Source organism: Dicentrarchus labrax, unplaced genomic scaffold (assembly GCF_905237075.1).
Source record: "Dicentrarchus labrax unplaced genomic scaffold, dlabrax2021, whole genome shotgun sequence".
Taxonomy (NCBI): Eukaryota; Metazoa; Chordata; class Actinopteri; family Moronidae; genus Dicentrarchus; species Dicentrarchus labrax.
This window is the reverse complement of record NW_026136710.1, coordinates 23,693,803-23,714,164: the sequence shown is the minus strand read 5'-3', so window position 1 is coordinate 23,714,164 and position 20,362 is coordinate 23,693,803. Positions and strand designations below refer to the sequence as shown.

The 20,362-nt window shown below is 40.3% G+C and overlaps 1 long non-coding RNA gene across 1 annotated transcript; it reads left to right on the top strand.

The window, feature by feature from the left end:
• Positions 1 to 13,261: 13,261 nt before the first annotated feature.
• On the top strand, positions 13,262 to 16,791 carry LOC127370399 (uncharacterized). The gene is made up of 2 exons (XR_007886231.1): positions 13,262 to 13,293; positions 16,607 to 16,791. It is a non-coding gene; the product is annotated as an uncharacterized LOC127370399 (long non-coding RNA).
• Positions 16,792 to 20,362: the final 3,571 nt, after the last annotated feature.

The following is a 20,362-nucleotide window of genomic DNA, read 5'->3' as shown; positions in this document are numbered from 1 at the left end:
TTATTGTTTAATGAAAAGATGATTGGTTTGGGTTGTCTGTTCGGTATTTCTATTAGCCTAAGTCAGTGGTTCCCAACCTTTTCCCTTAAGGGACCCCTTATTTGTCGAGTTAAATTAACTTATGTGATTTAATGGCGTAATCTAAAGTTTAAATATAACAGTTTAATTTAGTTTTTGTCACAGAAATGAATGAAATACTGAGAAATAGGATATACTTTGTATATTTTTTAAGTTTTTTAGCACGCCTTAAAATCAAGAAGGCTTCATGACCACCTATGAAGCTATTGGGGGCCCCGACCCCCAGGTTGGTCATAAATGTGACAAAAAAGCTTGTAGACATTAAAAGGCCACAATTAAACATTAGATTAGTACCACAGCATGCTGGTTACAACAGCATTCTTTCTGCATAAGCTCAAACATAAGGAGGAGAGCCTTCACCTTAGTCTGTGGCTACTGCCGGTAAAGGAAACTTGGGTATGCTTTCTGCAGGAACCCTGAGCGGCCCGGCTACCTCAGCTCCTGCCAGAAGTGCCTGCAGTCACTCTGAGCTCCTGGATCACGCAAAGCTGCCCCATATCCCAGCAGATGCTCTGACCGCCTGTGAACTCCATCCAGATGCTCAAGCTCTCAGCTTTCCTATCAAAAGCCGCACTGGAAGGACCAAAAGTTCAAACATCTACTGCTGCCCCATCTTCTTTGTATCTTAATTTCCCCAGCATTTATGAATATCTTGCAAGTTTGACACCACTTAAGAGGTGTTTTGATGTGTGTAAGCAACAGGAGCTTGTTGGAACAGGAAAGGCTAACTTGCAAAAGTTATCTTGATGAATTGCTAACAAGTAGTTCCTAATTGACGGCTCGTTAACACTGCCTACCTGAGCAGTGTATGCATGGCAGAACCACCCGAGTTGCATGTCTCAGGCAGGTCTCAGCTTCGGCTAGCGAATAGAGTGAAAACTGTATAATATGAAAGCCCATTTCTGCCAGTAAAAGAATAGGATGTAAGCTTAGCCTTGATAAAACGTGATAACTATGAGATAAAAAGTCGGTGTTATGAGATAAAAATAAATAATTATGAGATTAAAAGTTAAATGCATGAGATAAAAGGTTGAAATAATGACATAATTATTGCCATTATGAGATAAAAAGACATTATGATAATTATATATATCTATAATTATTACTTTTTATTTGATAATTATCATTATTTTGACGTAACACAAATTTTGTGTATTATCATCAAGTTTTCATAGTGTTTTTTATTTTACCGGTAGAAATGGACTCCCATATTGTACAGATAGTTTTCACACAAATGTGTGAATGTAATGTTCTATCGACGGAATATTTCACTCATTTTCGTGATGCTTATTAGTGTTGTTTGTATATTTGGGCCATTAGTGTTCAGTACTGTTGTATGACAGAATAAAATCTAACTCTTAAGCTCTGAACTGTTTGCAACTTTACTGTTAAATCCACCTAAAAATGTATATGAAGGCAAGACAGGGCAGCAGTCAGACCAGTCTAGCATAACCCAGCGACCTGTCTCAAACGCGGATATGAAGGTGGAAATGCTACACTAACATTACCATATCTGTGCTGTTTTATGGGGCTCCCCATAGTCCCCATAGTAAAGTAGTCGGGAAATTTTCTAGATAAAACAAGAACAAGAACAGGCACATAGGGCGCAGAGTGAAAATGACCACTGTGAAGTGAAGCCAACACGGAAGTGTCTTAAACCTGTTTTTCTTTCTAATGGCCAGCAGGAGAAGCTCCACAGGTCAAAAAAGGAGTCTTATAGTATTAAGTCTTGTGGAGAAATGATCCTACTTCTGACGTGATTTATGAGCTCAGTAAACAGTTTCCTAATGAGTTCAATCTCTTGTTTCAGTCTTCTGATGTTCATTTTGTAAATGATAGTCCCATTTAGAGTAAAATAGACAATAAAGCAGGGTATGCTTTAGGGCGTGGCATTTATTAAATCTCAATCATCATATTTTGTCAGTATTGCATAACATTTCCAAGAAATTAATAGTGTAAATGAACTCTCAGATGTAATTATTTTCAGTTCAGTTATGAATCCTCCCCATCAGTCATGACAGTGATCTTAAAACTCTGAAATCAGGGGTCATCAAATGAACGAGACACTTATTGTCGAGTTCTCCATAATTGTAACCTCGAGAATTCTGCACTTTGTCTTTATAGATGACGAGATAAATTAACATATGCTCTTGAGAAAACGGCTGGATATCTGCTTCAACATACAGACCACTATCATCATTATTATTATTATTATTATTATTATTTATTCTATTTAAACAGGGACAGTGCACAATAAAACATTAACCCTGTATAAAACAAGGAGAGATGCATTGCACCGGGTTTTAGCAAATTGCTATTTTCCACCCGTAGTCCCTAGGCAGGTAAATGGAACATACAATAAATTAAAAGCAGTTACTAAATTCACAGTTGTGCAAAATTTCAATTACAAAGTTATGAATACACACATTTCCACATCATTAAAACAATTTAAAACAATTTACCCCCCTCCCACCAACTTTTATAAATAAATATGGACCCCCCCCCCATCAAACACACACACACACACACACACACAAATGTCTACACATGTAATCAGCTCTGTTGGAAGTGTGTTCCATTGATTTGTGGCAACAAAAGAAAAAAATGATTTACCAAATGAAGTCCTGCGTTTAGGAATACGGGTAGCTCTTGTTGTTTTTTCTGAGCAGAGTGTAACCATTTTTACAAAGGAGGAGCAGTAGCATTATGAATGATTTTAAACAGTAGGCATACATTTGTGTGCATTATTAGATTTTCAAGATTTAAAATATTATATTTGGTGAGTATATGACAGTGATGATACTGACATGTTCTTTTGTCGTGAATCTTAAGGGCACTTTTATATAATGATTCAAGTGGTTTTAAGGCTGTTTTAAATGCCTGAGACCAACTTCTCATGCAATAGAAAAGATGTGGGAGAATCATTGCATTTAAATATGTATATGATGCTTCAACAGTAAGAGAGTTTCTTATGTGTCTGTAGTTTATGAGGTTACATTTCAGTGTGTTACTCAGCTTTTTAACATACTTTTTAAACTAACTAACTAACTTTGATCAAGGGTAACCCCTAAAAACCCCTAAAAACATCAGCAGCAGTAGTTCCTGATCAATCTGAATCAGCCGCTTAGCAACAGAAAACTAGTGACTACTCATTAACAATTCATTACTTTAACATAATTTGTGTGCACCCTAAAGTAGTCCATGAAACTAAGAAGTTACTATTAATCCCTCATTATACTGTATTATCATTATCACATTTTTGTTCACCTCATTCATATTGATGAACCAATTTTTTTTCGTCTGTCAGATAACTGATAACATCAACATTTTTAAGTAAGACTAACTAAATTTTGTAAGTTAAAAATAATATTGTTGATCAAATAGGTTTAGTAATTTTAAAGCGAGAATGATTTCATTTTGTAATTTTGTATTTGTACTGTGGAAACAAAATACCTAGTTAAAAGTTATTAATCAGGAATGTTTCTATAACTTAATAAACTAAGTTAGTGTTACTTAAAATGACTTTTAAGAGCAGCTTAATCAAGAATTTATTTTAACCCAACACACAAGCATCTTATAATAACCTCCTCCTCCTGGCTGCTGGTTTCATTCATTAGTTGTGATCCATCTAAATTAGTTGGTAATTAGTTCCTAAGTTAGCTTAGTTTGATGTTAACTTCATTGTTCAATACATTTTGTCAACTCATCGTTTGAAGTGTTTTGGTCAATGGGATCACTCTGCAGATGTGGATGTGGTGGACAAGTTACTATCTTTCCAGTTTTTCCTATGTGTCTGCGAAGGCACCATGGAGCACCCAGCTAGATTGGGAGCACCTGGGTCAAGTGCTACAATAGGATGAAAACCCCAGCCCAGTTTTGCTCTGGCTCTCTCTCTCACATCTGGCTCCATCCCACCACAGCCGCACAGCTTTTGTTTCCGTCTAATAACATCTACACCTCATACTGCTTACACACTCATTCTATACCACTAATGTTACTGACACACACACATTTGCAGTTTTTACCTAAGTTGTTTAATTTATTGTAATAAATATACTGATTTTCCTCCCTGTATTGTGTCCATCTCCATATTTGTCACAAGGAGCCAGGCTATGACACCTAAACCACCACTAAAACTAAACTGGTCATTTTTTTTACTTATTACCTATTTTGTGTTGTCAGTATTTGAATTTGTAGGAAAAGCTTGATCTCTATTTCAGGAGTAGTGATTCATTCATGTGTACCCATCCACCCCTTATTAACAGTGTGTGCAAATCTTATTAATGAGGTATTCAGTATTCAGGTGGTCAACTAGCTTGGATGATGAAAACACTTAACTTCAGCAGCTGGAAATATCCTACTTACTGTAATTACTTAGATTTTAATAAACAAAACCGAATTTAATTGTCATAAATCTGGATTTTTGGGAGAAAGGACACAATTACTAATTTTGTGGAGAGTGGCAGAAAAGTAATATAACTAGTAGTGTAACTAATTACTGTTGGCAGGGAGCAATGAGTAAAGTAATATTACTTTTGAGTAATGAGTAATAAATATTTTTTTTGAGTAGCGAGCCCAGCAATGTTGATAAGCAATCAATACAGCAACTTATATGAAAAAACGAAAAAAGAGTTTAGGCTTGACATAAAATTCAAAAACGTAATAAAGACAGTTAAATAAATTATGTGTTTTCTGTTTTTTTTATAGTGCTCAGGTCTTCACTGTGCTCTCATCCTTTGAGATTATTTTAAAAGTTTGAATAATTAAAATAAATCTTGAATAATAATTTAAATTTTAAATAATTTTAGATTTCATCACATAAATGAATGAAATGCTGAGATATATATTGTAATTGAGGTTTAAGTTTTTTTACACACCAAACATCAATCTCTGGCGACCCTAATAGGAGTCAGGACCCCCAGGTTGGAAACCAGTGTCCTAGTTGTCTAAGGTGTATCTGTAACACTGATATGAATCTGACTGAGAACCTTTGCTGCATGTCATTCTTTTTCACTCTGTTTGTCTGTCGGCTATCATGCATCAAAAAAAGACAAAATGCCTTTAAAAGACCTTAAAATAGACACAAAAGCAGCTTTTCTGGGAATTAAAATATAGCTCGACTGTTGTTTAATGCAACACCTCCACCTGCTGGTCATGAAAACACTGAAATAAAAAATTTAACTGCCATATTTAGAGACTGCACCTAAGTGGCCAATTCCTGTCAAAAACAAGTTTTCATGCAGATGGTTTAGTTGTTGTCACCTGACTTGCTGTATGCATAAAACTTTTGGTTACATGATCACAGGTATTTCAGCAGTTGCCAGGGAGCGTGTGGACAGAAATTTAGAAAAGAAGATTATGATTTGGTAAAAATATATATATTCATGTATTTATGTTTGGGAGGAAGCCTACTCAGCATCGCTGTGTCTGCTGTGTGTGTGAAATAGTGAGTCCAATTTTTATGTAATTAATCATGTTAAATAGCAACCAGTTTAAAAAAAATAAAAATAAACACATTTAGGAACCTGACCGGTGGTGTCGATGAAGGAACACTTGAGCTCATCTGCTAGCGTTGTGCATGTGTGTTAGATATCCATATGCATTGTTCAATGCACAACAATAACAGTAGAAAACAACTGATGAACTGTACAATGAACCCAAACAGTGTACACAATAACTTCAGCAAGTTTGTGTCAAAAAGAATATTGATCAGAGATCCAGAGATTGATCAGTTTTCCTGATATTTTTAGGACCTTTTTATACAATTCTTTGTTGGTGTTATGTATTAATTGGTCTTTTTAATCATACATACTTTGTGACAAATTCAACAATTTATTCTAATTGTTCTATTAGTTCTTTGGTTGTTTTAACTGCTGACTTTTATTTTAGAATTACAATTTCATAGAAAATTTTAAAAAGTCATTGGATATGGCAACCATCCTCTGATTTACGTGAAATTTTCAGTGTGGTCAGCACATGATGTGCACGTAACGCAACCACGGCACGCTCCGACACACACGGACTGTGAGGGCCTGTTTATTGCTGCTTGCACCTTTAATTATTATTATTATTATTATTACCAACAAACGAGCCACACGACACAATGGATGGAAGTGAGACTCAACAACCAACGATCTTTCTCCAAAATGACTGAACCCACCTTTAAAACTTCTACTTAATGGATATTCACTAAATGATATCTCAGAGTGCATGCTTCAGAGTATTGTATTTACATTTAAACTGATATTGGTGCCAGAACATTCTCTCCTAGTCCTGAACTCAGCTGAGACTGACATCATAAAAGAGTTCTGGAACAATTGCCACACATTAAGAGGTTCTGGGTGAAATCTGCTCATTCTACTCTCAACAGTTAGACAGACAACAACCTTTGAGTTATACAAACACAAATATCTCAACCAAGGAATCCAAAGAAGTGGACTGTAAATCAACCACTGTGATACGGGTAAGTCACTCTCTCTTTCTCTCCAATGTAGCAGCGTTTGTGAGCTACAGTTCTCCTTTCATTTACAACCAGAGTTAGACAGAAGAGAGAAATGAGCAATGTTAAATTGTGTTTAGTCATTTACGGGAGCTACCTACTGTATCTTCTATAATTTACTGGAGTCAAAGCTCAGAGAGAGAATCGACATGTTAATGTAAAGTGAACCAAAGTGCAGTTTATTGCATATTTAATAACTTACAACTTAACATAAACACCTTGTGGAAATGCTCTCAGTTTTGTTACAGTCAGACAGTGAGGTGAACAAAATGTGGAATTAAATGCCTGAATCTTCCCAAAGCTGTTGGTTTACATGTTCTGTCTAATCCATGACAGGATGGAAACCAGTGTTAAATATATTTACAATCTGTTGTGAAGTATCTAAAATACAGTTTCATGTTTTCTCCCATTTCAGATTATCAAGAAAAGAAATGGAAAGAAATAGTGATAACCACGGCTATCCACTCCCAAGTGAATATAAGTTCCTGAGAGTTCTTGGAGAGGGCGGCTTTGGAGAGGTCCTGAAATGTTGGAAGAAGGACACCAAACAAAACGTGGCTCTGAAGATCCCCAAGTTCCTCCAAGATTCCCAAAAGGAGGTCGGACATTTAGTTTATTTTGATAAGTTCACAGCTGTAAAACATTGTATAGTCAGAGATACATTAAGTGTTAATAAGTTATATTTAGTATTAACAACTGCAAAAAAAGGCAATTTCCTTAAGTTACTGTTATTAAATAATACATTAACAGGTATAGCTATTGACAAATGTTTACTATGTAAAGATATTGTGATTATTTGTACAATAATGCAACTATCAGCAGTGAGTGATAGTCCAACTTCTACATTGTTTTCCCTGACTTTTATACATGATCTATTAACTTTCTGTAAACAACTAATCACGTCGAACCTGTTGTGTGCCTCCAGGTTTTCATGTTGAAAAAGTTTATGCACCACAAGTTTGACAAAAAAATATAGTCAAGTTTTTGGGCTGGTTCCACATAAAATTTGGAAGGGTGCTGGTGTTTGAGACGTTGCACATGAGCATAGAGGATTACATTTTTAAGAACCGGAATGTCCCTTTGCTTCTGAGTGATATCAGAACCATCATCCAACAGGTATAAATACATCAGATAGACAGCAAAGCAAACCGTGGTGCATTCACTTAAGTGTATAACTGATCCTGTACTTGCAGGTGGTTATAGCATTTGAAGCGCTGAAGAGCGTGGGGGTCATACACACAGATGTTAAACCAGACAACATAATGCTTGTGGACCATAAACGACCCTTCAGAGTCAAGCTGATAGACTTTGGCTTGGCCATTCCCACATCTGAAGCCAAGCTGGGCATGACTCTGCAGACAGTTTTATTTAGGTATGGTCTATCAACAGTTGTATGTTCCCTGTAAGATGTTCCCACTATGTACTGACTTGCATTTTTAATCTTTAAAATATGACAAGTCCTCATTCTGTGTGATTCTTTTCTTCTACATTTAGGTCCCCAGAAATAATTTTGGGCCGACCATTTTCAGAGGCCATTGACATGTGGTCACTCGGCTGTGTGATGCTTCCCATGATGTGCGGCTATATACTGTTCTGTGGAAATACTGAATATGAAATAGTAAGTCATCAACCAAGTTGGACTTGGAATTGCTGTCCACTCTATCTACTACTGCATGTAGGGTTGTACTGCATGTAACTTTGTACGTTAGCTATGATGGGACTTATTAGCATTTGGACAAAAAAGATCTGCTCATGTTGCACATCTTAATGTGATGCTGTGTTTCATTTCCAGCTGCAGCACATTGTTCATCTCCTGGGTCAGCCACCAGACCATCTGCTTGATAACGGGACAAAGACAAAGCTGTATTTCCAAAGGACCAAGTCTAATAGCTGGAGGCTTAAGGTACCACAAAGACACTTTTCTGACCAAATCTTCTTCTCTAATTATGATAACATGTTTCCCCACATTTAACAGTTCATCAGTTAGATTTATTGAGAGGGACAATAAATACGAATACATTTAATCTTCTACAGACACCTGACGAGTATTGGGGAATTCTTGGGTATTGCTCCGTTCTCAAAACGCGATCTCTGGATGATCTGAAAAAAGTACGTGTAAAGTAGCTTTCATTGTCACAATCATTGACTGTCCTTTCATGAGTCACGTAGATTACTTGACTGACAGTGAATTTGACCATTGTTTCCTAAACTAGATGCGTCTCGAGTTGGGTAACGAAGCTGAGGATGTCGAGCGAGAGCAATGTGTCGAGCTCCTGAAGGCCATGCTGAAGATGGATGCGGCTGAGAGGATCACACCCAGTGAAGTCCTCGCTCATCCATTTTTTGCCAAGCGGTAAGTGTGTGTGTAGTGAGATGTGAGTCCTTTTGGTACTGATTTCAGCATACGTTTTATTGACGATTTATAATTTCATCAATGTCCTTTCCCGTTTTCCGGACATCAATGTAACAGTAAGGGTTTGTCTTTTGGCAGCAGTGAAGCTTCAGCATCTGGATCTGTTCAGTGGAGAACAAAGAAGGACAGGACCAGATTCAAGGAGACTGAGAAGACGACACAGCAACCATCCAGTTCATTTATGGTTCGTCCTGCAGCACCCCTGCGGAGGCGTACTCATCTGGAGAGTAACATTTGGTGAAATTATTTCCTCTGGTCATAAAACTCATCCCTCAGGTAGAAGGGAGACATTTCTTTCAAGACGTTCAGACAGAAACAGGAATATTACCCTGTGTGTTTAGTTTGCAGAGTAGTGGGAACGAGACATCAGGAGCGGACTGGGTGTGTCCTTCTTCTGCTCCAAAGGACGACAGCACCACCAAGATCCTACCAGACCACTGCAGTCCATCTCTTACAACCCCACCATCACGTGTGATCATGGTTCGGCCCGCCACAGCAGAGAACACACTGAAGTTGGAAGATGAGGACACTCCAGTTAGGTGAGGTGACTTCCTCTGTTCATGGAACTAATTTCTCAGACAGAAGAGAAAATGGTTCAGTTCATCTGGAATTGGGGCCAATTTGAGTTGGTATATATCCATTCTGGTATCAACACTGGGCTTATCGGGACAAGTAATCCTCATGGGAACGGTCCTTCTCCCCAAAACAGAATCCGTCACGGGCCCTTTGCTGCGTGGCATCCCCTCTCTCTACCCACCTTTCTTGTCAATCTTCAGCTGTCTCTATCCAATAAAGGCCCAAAAAAATAACTTTTAAAGAAACCCATTTCTCAGACAGGAGAGAAAATGGTTCAGTTCAGCTGGAATGAGAGCAGATTTAAGAGTGTGTTCACCTTTGAAGTTTACCTGACTCTTTTCAGATGTCATCACAATAAAAGGAATGGTACTAAGTAATGGTAGTAAGAATGGTAATATGTGTGCGTGTGTTTAGTTTGCAGCCTGGGCTGAACAATACATCACAGCCCTCAGTGAAAGTCACTGGAAGTGATATGACGGCACCCTCTGAACAACCACAACCAACAACAACCACCACTACCTGTGGTAAGAAACAGTGTACACTTGTGTCTGAATTGTTGCTCATTTGGAGCACCATTGTGGTATTTAATGTGCTTTTTTTCAGATGACACCAGCACCAAGAAGAAGAAGAAGAACTGCAATATGCGGCTCTTTACTTGGACAAAGAAGACTTTCTGCCCCTGCGTGGCCCCTGCTGACGTGGATGAGGAGAAGTGAAGCTCGGTGTAGGGTTTTTAGTGTGACCTTTGAGGAGTTGTGCTCAGGGCTGGGTTTCGTTTAAAATTTTTTATTTAACACCGATACAATACCTTGACTTGAATACCTGTTCCTGAACGATTTTCCTTGTCGACCAGCAGTTGTTAGATAAAGCCAACAGTCGACTAGTCATAGCATATTCATGTCATTTATGTCATTATTTACATCTATATATTTGAAAATGGTTCTGAATGTGTCAGAAGAACCAGCAAGAAGATTGAACATTTAGTTCATTTATTTCGACACAGTATAACATCACACAAGTCATAACTTCCAACTTCCAAAAATAAATACTCACTGACTTATGAATAAGATGCATGATGTATAACATTATCAGTTACTCACAAATTAATTCGCTACAAACTCACTACTCTTGAACCCTGAACCCGCCGCGTCTGCATCCGCAGAGTCATAGTCCTGGTCAGAGCCGCTGGAAATCAGCCGTTTAACGCTCGCCCCACTCTGGTTTTGTTGCTCATTCTTAGCAGTATTCCCCACTGGGTCCTCCCCTCCGATGCAAGTAGTGTTAAAACTCCCCCTGTCCTTTGAGCGCCCAGTCCGGTTACAGTCAGCTAATAGAACTAGCTAGTGAGACCAGCTAGTACAGTTAGTATATGCAACAGTGCACAGTGACTCCCTGTTAAATACGAAAATGTCCGCAGCAAACAGAGTTTAATGTTTTTTTCTGTCAGCCTGACTAATGAAAAGTGCGTCGACTAAGACTCTTCACATTGACTTCATTAACATTTCAGTCAACTATTAGGAAGCAGCCCTAGATAAAATTGAAGCTGAATATACAGTATTTAACTGTATGAACAATATAAATAAGGAAATAGGAATATTAATAACAAAACAGTATAGTAACACCACCATGCCGTCTGAAACATTCTCCTCCCCTGCTTTGGCACCGCGATTTCCTTCCCATGTGATGAACGGACTCACCGACAAGCAGATACCGGTTAGCTGCACTGTCTAGCTAACAAGTGTTTTTATTTATTTATTCTTTAATACACAGAAAAACAAGAGTATTCACAAAACCAAAGAATTCACAAAAATTACAACAGAAAATCGCAGAAAGTGAGACATAGATAAAATGCACAAAAAAAAGACAGCAGGAAGGAAAGAAGAAGAAAGGGTTGAATGGGTGGGGGTACTAGCAAGTGTGAACCTATTGTGACGTCACCCATTGGTTTGTGAAGTAGCAGCCATATATGATTTTGAGCCTTTTAATTGACTACTAATTACTAAATTGTAATTCATTTGAAAGAGTTTTTATCAAGTTTAGTCCTTAAATCAGATAAAGTAATTATTGTAGGTGATTTTAATATTCATGTGGATGTTGACAATGACAGCCTCAGTAATGCATTTATCTCATTAGTAGACTTAATTAGCTTCAATGAGAGCGTAAATAAACCAACTCATTGTTTTAACCACACTCTTGACCTCGTTCTTTCATATGGCATTGATATTGAACATTTAATAGTCTTCCCACATAATCCTTTCCTATCTGACCATTATTTAATAACTTTTGAATTTATATTACTAGATCACAAGCCATTAGGCAAAACTTCCTACAGCAGATGTCTATCTGACAGTGCTGTAGCTTAATTTAAGAAGGAGATTCCATCAGTGTTTAATTCAATGCCATGTCTTAATATAACGGAGTCCTATAATAACTTTAGTCCCTCCCAAATTGATCATCTTACTAGTGCTGCAGGCTCGCTGCAAACAACATTAGATTCTACTGCCCCTATGAAGAGGAAAATATTGAAACATAGGAAACTAGCACCGTGGTACAACCACTAAACAGGTATCACTGTCTCCCCAAGTTCAAGAACTAACTAATGTAAAATCAGATATATATTTAGACTGTTTTTCTGCTATCGATCTTCATCAGTTAACTTCAGTAATTTCCAAATCGAAGCCATCAACCTGTCTGTTAGACCCGATCCCAACTAGGCTGCTTAAAGAAGTTGTTCCCTTAATTGGCACTTCTTTACTGGATATGATTAATCTTTCTTTATTATCAGGATATGTACCACAGTCCTTTAAAGTAGCTGTAATTAAACCCCTTCTTAAAAAGCCCACTTTTGACCCAGGGGTTTTAGCCAACTATAGACCGATTTCTAACCTCCCCTTCCTCTCTAAGATTCTGTAGAAGGTAGTCGCCAAAGAGTTGTGTGACTTTCTACATAACAATAGTTTATTTGAGGATTTTCAGTCAGGATTTAGAGTTCATCACAGCACAGAGACAGGTCTGGTTAAAGTTAATAATAACCTTTTAATAGATTTGATTGATTGAGTTATCTAAATTACAAACATGTCTTAAGGACATAAAAACCTGGATGAGCTGCAATTTTCTGATGTTAAACTCAGAAAAAACTAAATTCTTAATAAAAGATATAAATATAGTTACTCTAGATGGCATTACATTGGCCTCTAGAACCACTGTCAGGAATTTTGGAGTTATCTTTGATCAGGACATGTCATTTAATTCCCACATAAAGTAAACCTCTAGGACTGCCTTCTTTCATTTACGTAATATTACAAAAATTAGACACATCCTATCACAGACAGATGCAGAAAAACTAATCCATGCATTTGTTACTTCAAGGCTGGATTACTGCAACTCTTTATTATCAGGTTGCCCCAATAAGTCCATTGAGACACTCCAATGAATTCAGAATACTGACAGGAACTAGAAAAAGAGATCACATCTCACATCACTCCTCTCCCCCATCGTTGTCGTCGTCGTAGTCATCATCTTGATGTTCATCATTATCAGTCACTACTATTAGTGTAGTTGTTGCTACTGTTGTTGCTGTGCACCTCTGTCTGTCTGTCTCTCTGTCTGTCTGTCTGTCTCTCTGTCTGTCTGTCTGTCTGTCTGTCTGTCTGTCTGTCTGTCTGTCTGTCTGTCAGAGAGAGAGAGAGAGACGGCCACCCACCTAGAGCCGAAGGGTCTGTCCTAGGTTTCTGCCTATTAAAAGGCAGTTTTTCCTTGCCGCCGTTGCCAAGGTCTTGCTCATGGTGGTACTGTTGGGTCTCTGTAATTAATGTTTTAAAGAGTTCGGTCTAGACCTGCTCTATTTGAAAAGTGTCCTGTGATAACTTCTGTTATGAATTGGTGCTATACAAATAAAACTGAATTGAATTGAATTGAATTGTTTTGAAGCCATCTCAAGCCAGCGGACATCACGTACTCGCAGTACGTAATGTCCTACGCTCATTCATCTTCCATAGGGCAGCACGGAGGCTCAGTGGTTAGCACTGTGGCCTCACAGCAGAACCACCTCTCCTTGGATCTACCTCCGCCTCTTTCTGTCTGTGTGGAGTTTACATGTCCTCCCTGTGTCCGCATGGGTTTCCTCCAGGTTCTCCGGTTTCCTCCCACACTGCAAACATATGCAGCTCAGGTGAATTGGACGTTCAGAATTCCCATACAATTTGACCAAGGAAAAATAGAATTAATAAACTTAATAAAAACTTAGAAAACTGTCTCAGGACTTTCATTAGATAGAGACTGAGGGGCCAAAACTGCTAGATGAGAAATCCTTGCCTGTCAGTCTTAAGCAACGTCAGTTACTTATGACATACTGCACAGCTGTATCACCTGTCAAACCAAGTGGCACGAATGTCCACAGAATCCCTTACTTCAGAAAAATTTTAAAAATTTTCATTTGGATATGTAAATTGTTAAACATTTGCCATTTTAGCAGTATTATTACTGTTGATTTAATCATTTTAAATAGGCAGATCAGTGTTATTTGTTATCATCATTTAGGTTGTGTATTTACTTGTATGCATTAATATCATATAGATATAGATATAGAGTTGCATAAAAATCTTTCGACTGTAGTGTAAGATAAAAAACGTCCACCGCATCCAGTGCTGCCGGAGAGGAGCATTAGCTTGGAGGGACAGTTGCTTGCATGCAGAATTTTATTTGTAACAAATTCAGTACTGTGTGTTTTAATAGTTTCTGCATGTTTGTTACTGACTCTAATCCTACAAACAGCTTGAATTTCAGCACATCTTATCCTTTAAGAGAGGGGGAGGTCATTTTCTTATGGCTAATTCTTCAGACGCAAAATAAAAAGGCGCCTCCACCAACTGGTGGTTGAATCAACTGCTGATATGGAGGCAGGTGTTCTTAGGCGTGGCTTTTGAGGACCCCTTATTGCCTCACCAGGAAAAAAAGATTCTAACTATTCTCTATGACATTTATTTGTTGGTGACTTTGAAACATTGCAGTAGAAACAGTTTGCTGGAACATTAATTTTGGTGTATGCTCCTCACTACATAAATATTATTCGTTGTCATGGTTACATAAAAAAAACTGCTGATTGGTACAATTGTATCAATTCTGCTACTTCCTTCGAAGTGTGAACCTATCGTGACGTCAGCCTTGAGGTTTTGGCGGTGTGGCTGTCGTCATGACAGTAAAACGGAGCCAGCGGAAGCCAGCGGACATGACGTACTGCAAGTTGATCTACGCTTCACAGTTTTGACTTGTCCGTAGCCGGAAACAATGGCGGCTCGCCTGGTCACACACAATCTTGTATTCCAGCTAAACAGTACACTAAAAGATGTTTCTGTGGCGCCTGGTTAGCTCAGTCAGTAGAGCTGGTGACCCATGTACCCCCCCCCTCCCTGTTTATCTTCAGCTGTCACTATCATAAAGGCAATAAAAGCCAATAAAAGGATTTTAAGTGAGCATCCACCTGTAGGCTCCGGTTAGGGGTTAAGGTATTTGCTCATCACTCCCCAATATCTCTATGGAAACATATCTGCGGGGAGCCAAAATCTAAATATGCTATACTGCTATAATGAACATTTCAAACGGGAGTTGGCTGACTGAAATATTGTAATCACACTATAGCTTTACAATATATCTTAGAAATACTGACTATTTTAAATCATTTCATCACACCAAAATTAATTTGTTTACATAGGCAACAACAAGCTAAAACAATATTAAATCACATTCCTCCAGATTAGCAAAAGCTATTCACTTCTGGAATGGCGCCTGTTACAACGGCAGCCTGTCATTGAGGCTCCTATCATTGTTGTAGTTTCAGTGTGTTTTCAGTGTCTTTTTTGCTATTTTTAACTCTTTTCTTACTTTCTTACTACTTTGTTCACGTCGCCTAAATACTTTTTGGGCGTTTTTGAGCACTTTTAATTTTTTGTTTGCACGGGTCTCCATGGCAACGGCGAGTCGCATTGTTTACACCCGCGACCAGATGATCGCCCTGAGGTACCCGAGCATCCTGACCGGAGAGAGACCCTCCATACCGGAGGAGCTGAGGAGACGGTGAGGCTGCAGAGCGGGGGTTAAACGGAGGATGAAGAAGAGGAGCTTTAAACCCTACAAACGTGGCTACACGAGCAGATACCGGACTCCAACGTCACCATTCCCGGCTTCCAGACGGTTCCAGCCGACAGGGACACCACCGCGACCGGCATGAAGAAAGGAGGGGGACTGTCCGTGCTCATAAACAACAGGTGGTGTAACGCCGGGCACGACTGTGTGGAAGAGCGTGTCTGCGGCCCGGACATCGAGCTCGTCGCCGTCGGACTATTCGGTCCATATTATCTGCCACGGGACCTTTCCAGTGTTATCGCCATCACTGTCTATATTCCTCACAGTGGTCTTCATCATCATCATCACTGTTTATATTCCTCCGTCTGGGAAAGCAGAAGCAGTGTATGACCTGGCCTTCATCATCATCATCATCATCACAGGGGACTTCAACCATGTTTCTCTCTCGTCCACACTCCCAACCTTCCACCAGTTTGTCACATGCACCACCAGAGACAATAAGACCTTGGACCTGCTGTACGCAAATGTTAAAGATGCGTACAGCTCCACTTCCCTGCCACCACTGGGCAGGTCAGACCAGACCCTAGTCCGGCTCTCACCATCATAGTTATGCTGCTATAGGCCTAGACTATCGGGGGATTTCCCATGGTGCACTGAGCTACTCTCTTCCTCTCTCTTTCTGCACTCATTCATGTCCCTTTAATGCATGTTACTAACTCCACTTCTTCCCCGGAGTTCTTGTGCTTTCTCGTCTCGCAGGTTCTCATGGATCCTGGTGGAGCCTCCTGCCATGGTCCTGCTTGACTGCCATTGCCAATACTGTTGTTGCTGTGCACCTGTCTGTCTGTCTGTCTGTCGCTCTCTCTCTCTCTCTCTCTCTCTCTCTCTCTCTCTCTCTCTCTCACCCCAACTGGTCGAGACAGACGACCACCCACCTAGAGCCGGAGGATCTGTCCTAGGTTTCTGCCTTTTAACAGGCAGTTTTTCCTTGCCCTTGTCGCCAAGTGCTTGCTCATGGTGGTACTGTTGGGTCTCTGTAATTAATGTTAAAGAGTTCGGTCTAGACCTGCTCTATTTGAAAAGTGTCCTGAGATAACTTCTGTTATGAATTGGCGCTATACAAATAAAATTGAATTGAATTGAATTGAATTGAATCATACAAGCCTGTGGTTCAGAAACAACCAGTCACAGTGAAGACAGTGAGGAAATTGTCTCCTGAGATCATAGAAACACTGCGTGGAGCGCTGGAGACCACCGACTGGGATGCTCTGTATGAGCCACAAAGGGAGGACATTGATGGCCTTACTGACTGTGTCTCTGAGTACATTAGGTTCTGCATTGACAATTCCATCCCCTCCAAGGAGGTCCGATGCTACCCAAACAACAAACCGTGGGTAACCAGCAACCTGAAGGCCCTTCTTAATGAGATCAGGGGACCGAGCAGAACTCAAGTGTGTACAAAGAGAGCTCAAACACAGCATCAGGGGGAGTAAGGATGCATACAGGAGAAAACTGGAGGACAAACTGGAGAACAACAACACCAGGGACGTGTAGATTGGAAAGAGAGAGATCACCGGCTTTCAGGGGAGAGGTGAGGGTGCAGCTGAGGGGAATGAACAACGAGCCAACGACTTGAACCAGTTCTTCAACAAGTTTAACTTCAGCTCCCCCACTCCTGGCAGCCCCTCTACTGCTCCTCTGAGCAACAACCACAGGACACTCCCACAGCCCCCACAGCCCCCTACCACCTCCTGCAACAGACACCTGTATCAACCTCGTCATTCCCACCCCCCAACCTACTGCTTACACCCACTACAGACCCTGCCACATCCCCCACCTCCCAGACTGGACTTCATATCACAGTCAGCCAAGTGAGGAGAGAGCTGGAGAGGCTCAAACAGAGGAAAGCTGCTGCACCGGACCGCATCAGCCCTCGCGTACTGAAGGCATGTTCCAACCAGCTCTGTGGAGCACCTCTTCAACCTGAGTCTACACCTTCAGAGAGTGCCAGTGCTCTGGAAAACATCCTGCCTGGTCCCAGTGCCCAAAAAGGGACGTCCTGTGACACTGGAGGACAATAGGCCAGTAGCTCTGACCTCTCACATCATGAAGGTCATGGAGAGACTGGTCTTGGCACACCTCAGACCATTAGTGTGCCCATCGCAAGACCCCCTGCAGTTCGCATATCAACCTCATGTGGGGTTTGATGATGCAATCATCTACCTGTTGCAGAAGGCCTATTCCTCCCTGGACAGACCCAACACCTCAGTCTGCATCATGTTCTTCGACTTCTCCGGCGCCTTCAACACCATCCAGCCCAGACTGCTGAAGGCCAAACTGGAGAACACGCAGGTGGGTGCTCCCCTCATCACATGGGTCGATGACTATCTGACGGGCAGACCGCAGTTTGTGAGATTAAAGAACTGTGTCTGACCATCTGATTAGTAACATCGGGGCCCCCCAGGGAACTGTACTGTCTCCCTTCCTCTTCACCACCTACAGTGCAAACTTTAAGTACTGCACTGAGTCATGTCATCTTCAAAAATACTTTGATGACACAGCTATTGTGGGGTGTCTGGAGGGCAGGGGGGAGGTTGAGTACAGGGACCTGGTCGATCGTTTTGTGAAGTGGTGTGGGGAGCCACACCTGAGCCGGCTTTACTTCCTGAGGAGGCTCAGGTCCTTCAATGTCTGCAACAGGATGTTGCAGATGTTCTATCAGTCTGTTGTGGCGAGCACCATCTTCTTTGCTGCAGTGTCCTGGGGTGCGGGCATCAAGGCAAAGGACACCAACAGACTGAACAAACTCATTAAGAAGGCTGAATCTGTTGTTGGCTCTAAGCTTGTCACCCTGGAGGAGGTGGTGGAGGAGAGGATGCTAGCAAAACTGCTGGCAATCATGGACAATCCCTCCCACCCCCTCTACACAACACTGGACAAGCTAAAGAGCAGCTTCAGCAACAGACTCATTCATCCCCGCTGCTCTAAGGAACGATACAGAAAATCGTTCCTCCCCACTGCAATAAGACTTTCTAATGATAATTGACTCTTAATCAGCTGCTATAACATTATAATTTCCCTTCGGGGATAACTAAAGTATTTCTTTCTATCTATCTATCTATCTATCTATCTATCTATCTATCTATCTATCTATCTATCAATAGTAATTTCTTTAAAAAATAATGTACCTTACTCCACACTCTTTTCCTGCCGCCTGGAAGTACATTTGACCACAGGGTCTCCTTTCTCTTTCCTGCCCATGTGTCTGTGATCATTGTTAAAAAAGCAAGTTATGGGGCACCCGGATAGCTCAGTGGGTAGAGCTGGCCTGGCGACCCACGTACCGAGGCTGAGTCCTTGCTGCAGCTACCCAAGGTTTGAATCCGACCTGCGGCCCTTTGCTGCGTGTCATCCCCTCTCTCTGACCCCCTTTCCTGTCTGTCTTCAGCTGTCTCTATAATAAAGGCAATAAAAGCCAAGAAAATATACTTTAAAAAGCAAGTTATTTGTAAAATGCATAATTTTGGGTCTACTTTGTGGAAGTTTACATTTTTTTGCATCCTTGGATTGTGAGGCCTTGTCACAATCAGCACTTTTCCCCTCAAGTTTAAAGGATCCAAGTATGTCTAACTCCATTTCGCCCCATTTTCTTTGCTCCTGTCTCACATTTGTTTTGGAGGACACTCATGAAAATGATCCTCCTGGCCCCTCTCTTTCCTTTTGCAGACCTTCTCTTTGCTTTTTTTTACACTGACTTTGATTTCCTCTTATATGGAGCCCTGGTTTTGGAGGCCTTCAGACATCTCCTCTCTAGGCAGCAGGCTACTGATTTTGCCCTCTGTGACCTGCCACTAATCAGTTTGAAAGTAGAGGACATAGCAGGAAATATTTCTATATATTTAAAGATGAGAACATTAAACAATCTTACTTCGTATTCTATAGGCTCCTCTGGGGGATACCTCAGCTCCCTCCCAAACATCAAGGAGTACAGCCTGTACTTTGTAGTCAGCTGCTTTTTTGTCAGAAGGCCAAACATGGTGGACAACAAAAGTAAAGGTAAAGGGAAAAATGCAGAATTCAGATACAGGCATGAGAGGTAGAGGCGAATATTATACCTATATTATATTATATATTACATTAGGTTAGATTAGATTGTTCTTATTATAGTAGATTAAATAACATTACTTTAAATTATATTGGATTATATTAGATTATATTACATGACACTATATATATATATATATATATATATTAGATTAGATTATTTTTTTATCATAGTAGATCATAGTAACATTATTATTATAGTCGTATTAGAATATATTACCTAGCCAAGAAAGACTGAAAGACACTTTGGGTTGGAAGCTTGAAGATAGTTGATTGTTGATTCTCATTCCCAGAGTCTGTATTTGACAACCTAGGAATGAGACTCTACGATTGATTGACTATCTGCTCTGATTGGTTGTTTTCGTCCAGGCTCGGTGGATTCTTGCAGAGACCATTAGGGGCACTAGGAGGAGCCAGAGGAACCTGTTTTTTTTCACAGATTATCTGTCGCACTTACTGCTGTCAGGGTGTAGTGAAAGTTTGCAAATATGACAAAAGTTAATTTTATAAAAGCTACCTACTGCAACTTTACCACTACTGGCCGCCCCCCGCCCCCCGCCCCCCACCGAGCTGGCAGGCAGGAGAATGATGATGCATTCTAAATTAAGCCG